The sequence below is a fragment of the Piliocolobus tephrosceles genome, chromosome 16 (assembly GCF_002776525.5).
Source record: "Piliocolobus tephrosceles isolate RC106 chromosome 16, ASM277652v3, whole genome shotgun sequence".
Lineage (NCBI taxonomy): Eukaryota > Metazoa > Chordata > Mammalia > Primates > Cercopithecidae > Piliocolobus > Piliocolobus tephrosceles.
In genome coordinates this window covers 70,000,679-70,006,308 of record NC_045449.1, presented here as the reverse complement: position 1 = coordinate 70,006,308, position 5,630 = coordinate 70,000,679, and positions in this window count along the sequence as shown.

Sequence of the window (5,630 nt, the reverse complement as noted above, 5' to 3'; positions counted from 1 at the left end):
GGAGGCAGAGGTTGCAGTAAGCTGAGACCGCGCCACTGAACTCCAACCTGGGCAACAGAGGGAGACTGTCTGAAAAAAAAAAAAAAAAAGACCAAGAGGTCGGCCATGGTTGCTCACGCCTTTAATCCTAGTGCTTTGGGAGGTCAAGGCGGGAGAAGTGCTTGAGGCCAGGAGTTTGAGACCAGCCTGGGCAACATATTGAGACCCCATCTCTACAAAAAATTGTTAAAAGGCTGGTTGCGTGGCCAGGTTCAGTGGCTCACGCCTGTAATCCCAGCACATTGGGAGGCTGAGGCAGGCAGATCATGAGGTCAGGAGATCGAGACCATCCTGGCTAAGACATGAAACCCTGTCTCTACTAAAAATAAAAAATTAGCCGGGCGTGGTGGCGGGTGCCTCTAGTCCCCAGCTACTTGGGAGTCTGAGGCAGGAGAAAGGTGTGAACCCGAGAGGCGGAGCTTGCAGTGAGCCAAGATCATGCCACTGCACTCCAGCCTGGGCTACAGAGCGAGACTCCATCTCAAAAAAAAAAAAAAAAGGCCAGTCGCAATGGCTCATGCCTGTAATCAAAGTTCTTTGGGAGGCTGAAGTAGGCAGATCACTTGAGGTCAGGAGTTCGAGACCAGCCTGGCCAACATAGTGAAAACCCATCTCTACCAAAAATACAAAAATTAGCTGCGTACCCAGGCTGGAGTCCAGTGGTGTAATCACAGCTCACTTGAGCCACTGTGCCTGTCCAATGTCCATTAGTTCAATTCAGGACTTTAAAAAATATATTATATGTCTCTACCTTTTGAACATAAGAAATATAGTTATACTTGGCTGGGCGCAGTGGCTCATGACTGTAATCCCAACTCTTTGGGAGGCCGGTGCAGGTGGATCATGAGGTCAGGAGTTCAAGACCATCCTGACCAACATGGTGAAACCCCATCTTTACTGAAAATTCAAAAATTAACTGGGCATGGCGGCGGGTGCCTGTAATCCCAGCTACTCAGGAGGCTGAGGCAGGAGAATCGCTTGAACCCAGGAGGCAGAGGTTGCAGTAAACCGAGATCACACCATTGTACTCCAGCCTGGGTGACACTGCAAGACTCCATCTCAAAAAAAAAAAAAGAAAGAAAGAATTCTAGCTATATCTGTGTGCAGCAGCTCACGTCCCCAGTCCCAGTGCTTTGGGATACTGAGGAGGGAAGACTGCTTGAGATCAGGAGTTTGAGGCCAGCCTGGGCAATATAGCAAGACCCCTTCTCTACAAAAACATTTTTTAAAAAATTAGCCAGAAGGGGCCAGGCGTGATGGTTCACGCCTGTAATCCCAGCACTCTGGGAGGCCAAGGTGGGCGGATCACAAGGTGAGGAGATCAAGACCATCCTGGCTAACATGGTGAAACCCCATCTCTACTAAAAATACAAAAAAAAATTAGCCAGGCGTAGTGGAGAGCGCCTGTAGTCCCAGCTACTCAGGAGGCTGAGGCAGGAGAATGGCATGAAGCCGGGAGACAGAGCTTGCAGTGAGCCAAGATCACGCCACTGCACTCCAGCCTGGGCGACAGAGTGAGACTCTGTCTCAAAAAAAAAAATTAGCCAGAAGGCCAGGCAGCGTGGCTCATGCCTGTAATCCCAGCACTTTGGAAGGCTGAGGTGGATGGATCACCTGAAGTCAGGAGTTCAAGACCAGCCTGGCCTACGTGGTGAAACCCCATCTCTACTAAAAACTCAAAAACTTAGCCAGGCATGGTGGTGCGTGCCTGTGATCCCAACTACTCAGGAGGCTGAGGCACTTGAACCTTGGAGGCGGAGGTTGCCGTGAGCTGAGACTGTGCCACTGCACTCCAGCCTGGGCGACAGAGCAAGACTCTGTCTCAAACAAACAAACAAACAAAAAGTGAGACTCCCAAGTAGTCCTAGCTACTTGGGAGGCTGAAGGGCGAGGCTTGCTTGAGCCCAGGAGTTAAAGGTTGCAGTGAGCTGTGATTGTGCCACTGCACTCCAGACTGACAGTGAGTCCCTGTGTCTAAAGTGTGTGCTTGTGTGTGTGCAGCCATAGTAACTGTTTTAATAACCATCTCTGCTAATTCTAACACAGATGCCAGTGCTGAGTTGGTCTCAATTGGTTATCTCCTCATTATGGGTCATGTCTCCCTGCCTCTTTGTGTGCCTGGCAATCTTTGATTGGGTGCCAGCCATTGTGACTTTTCCTGCATCGGATGTTAGCTATTTTTGTATTTTTTTTTTCTTTTGAGATGAAGTCTTGTTCTGTCGCCCAGGCTGGAGCGCAGTGGCACAATCTCGGCTCACTACAAACTCCGCCTCCCGGGTTCAAGCGATTCTCCTACCTCAGCCTCCTGAGTAGCTGGGATTACAGGTGTGTGCCACTGTGCCTGGCTAATTTTTGTATTTTTAGTAGAGACAGGGTTTCACCATGTTGGCCAGGCTGGTCCCGAACTCCTACACTCAGGTGATCCGCCCACGTTGGTCTCCCAAAGTGTTGAGATTACAGGTGTGAGCCACATTTTCTTGAGCCTTTTTCCCCAAGTACACAGCTACTTAAAAACAGTTTGATTGTTTCAGGCCTTGCTTTTGTGATTTTATGATTTGTTAGGTGGGCCCATAGGTTTGTTCAGTCTAGGGCGGATTATTCTCCACTTCTGAGGCGACACTTTTCTGAGTACACTCTGCTCTGTGCTACTTGAATGATGAGTTTTTCCAAACTGGTTGATAAAAACAGGCACCATTCCCAGCCCCATGGCAGTCGGGCGCTGCTTCTTCAAGCCCTGCAGATGGTTCCTTCCCCGTCTTGGGACGTCTTCCCACATGCGTGTGCCCATCAAATGTGTGCCGATCACTCGGAGGGGAACCTCCACAGACCTCTGGAGTGGGCTATCTGTCATCTCCCTTCTTTCTAAATAATTTTTTTTTTGAGACAGAGCCATGCTCTGTCACCCAAGCTGGAGTGCAGTGGCACGATCTCAGCTCACTGCAACCTCCACCTCCTGGGTTCAAGCGATTCTCCTGCCTCAGCCTCCCAAGTAGCTGCGACTACAGGCATGTGCGACCATGCCTGGCTGATTTTTGTATTTTTAGTAGAGATGGGGTTTCGCCTCGTTGACCAGACTGGTCTCAAACTCCTGACCTCAGGTAATCCACCTGCCTCAGCCTCCCAAAGTTCTGGGATTACAGGCATGAGCCACCGCGCCTGGATAACTCGTTTCTTTCTGGTACTCTATCCTGTGACCTGAATCTCCCTGAATCTCCCTGAATGCTCAGTTCTGTCTCCTCAGCTCAGAGAGTCTGCTGGGCTCCACCTCAATTCTCCCTCCCTGCACTGCAGTCTGGAAGCTCCAGCAAGGCAGAAAGCCAGGGTGATGCAGGGCTCCCAGTTTTCATTTCTCCACCTCTTGGGAATTACTGTCCTTCATAACTTGATATCTGGTGCCTAGGAAACCACTGTTTCACAGCTGTTGTTGGTTTTTTTTTGTTTTTGTTTTTGTGTTTTTGAGACGGAGTCTCGCTCTGTCACCCAGGCTGGAGTGCAGTGGCGCGATCTTGGCTCACTGCAACCTCCGCCTCCCGGGTTCAAGCAATTCTCCTGCCTTAGCCTCCTAAGTAGCTGAGATTACAGGCATGTGCCGCCACACCTAGCTAGTTTTTGTATTATTAGTAGAGATGGGGCTTCACCATGTTGGTCAGGCTGGTCTTGAACTCCTCACCTCATGATCCACCCACATAGGCCTCCCAAAGTGCTGGGATTACAGGCGTGAGCCACTGCTACCAGCCTCAGTTTTGTTTTTTCTTGTTACAGACAGGAGGGTAAATCCAGCCCCTGTTACTTCATCTTAGCTGGAAATGGAAGTGGTTCATTCTTTTCATGGATTAATAGCATCTACTGTATTGCTGACCAGAAATATCTCAGTCCCTTATTGATGATATATCTTATCAACGATGCTGCAGACCCCATCATTGTATGTAAAGCTTGGCATCCTTTGGTGAGGATTCAGAGAAAATTCCTATCTGTGGAGTTTCTGGGTCCATCGGTTTGCATGTTTACATTTTATTTATTTATTTATTTATGTTTGAGATGGTGTCTTGCTGTGTTGCACAGGCTGGAGTGCAGTGGCGTGATCTCGGCTCACTGCACCCTCTGCCTTTTGGGTTCAAAGGATTCTCCTGAGTAGCTGGGATTACAGGTGTGCAGTACCAAGCCTGGCTAATATTTTTGTATTTTTAGTAGAGACCGGGTTTCACCATGTTGGTCAGGCTGGTCTCGAACTCCTGATCTCAAGTGATCCACCCACCTCAGCCACCTGTCAGTGTGTTTCTTTATGTCAAGCTTAGCTTTTAGGACCAGAGGGCTTTTTTCTCCAGGGTCCCTAAATCATCCTAGTCAGAACTTCTAGATTTCCTTTCTTCCCGCTCTGATAGTGAATATTTTGACTGTTATTGATTTCCTTCTTCCTTTCCAACCAGGGCTCAGAAACACTTATGGGATTTTCTAAGCGTAGAGGGTTCACTTCCTTAACATCACCTGATGGGACTCTAAGCGGAGCCTCTACCAGGCAACCAAGTATTGAGCAGGCTCTGGATTCTGCCGGTGATCTTGGCCCGGATCAGACTGCATCAGGATCTGGTGGTGCAGCACACCCCTCTGATGGGGTTACCAGTAGGGAACAAAGCAGGCGCCCCTCTGGTACTGGTAGACAGCAGCCGCCGAGGGCCCGTGATGAAGCCGGCATGCCACGACTCCATCAGTCTTCTGTATTCCAATTCAAATCAGACTCAGATCGTCGCAGGAGTAGAGAGAAGCTTACCTCGACACTTCCAAGAAGAGATGAACGAGATGCACGTCCTGGTCCAGTTCAACAGGACTTAACCTCAGCCAGGGAGCAGCCCAGTAGGGTGCCCGCTAGCCAGAGTCAGGTCCATCTAAGGTCAGATCGCCGTGGGTTAGAACCAACTGGCATGGATCAGCCTGGATTAGTGCACGCTGGCACTTACCTACATGGTGTGGTACCCCTCAGCATGGGCCAGCTTCGTGTGCCACCACCTGAAATGGATGATCAGGAATGGGGACGACTTGTCATGGATGAGCAACGTATGTTGCCACCATCAGTACCTGGCAGAGACCAGCAAGGATTGGAACTACCTAGCACAGACCAACATGGTCTGGTTTCAGTCGGTGCATATCAGCATGGTATGGTACTTCCTGGCACAGACCAACGCAGTATGGAACCACTTGGCATGGATCAGCGTGGATTTGTAATATCAGGCATGGGTCAGCAAGGACTGGTAGCCGCTGGAGTGGACCAGCAAGGATTGATATTGCCTGTCATAGATCAACATGGACTGATTCTACCTTTTACAGACCAGCATGGTTTGGTATCACCTGGGTTGATGCCAATTAGTGCAGATCGGCAAGGTTTTGTGCAGCCCAGTTTGGAAGCAACTGGCTTCATACAACCTGGCACAGAACAGCATGATTTGATCCAGTCTGGCAGATTTCAGCATGCTTTGGTGCAGCCTGGTGCATATCAGCCTGGCTTGGTCCAACCTGGTGCAGATCAGCGTGGTTTGGTCCAGCCTGGAATGGATCAGTCTGGTTTGGCCCAACCTGGTAGAGATCAGCATGGTTTG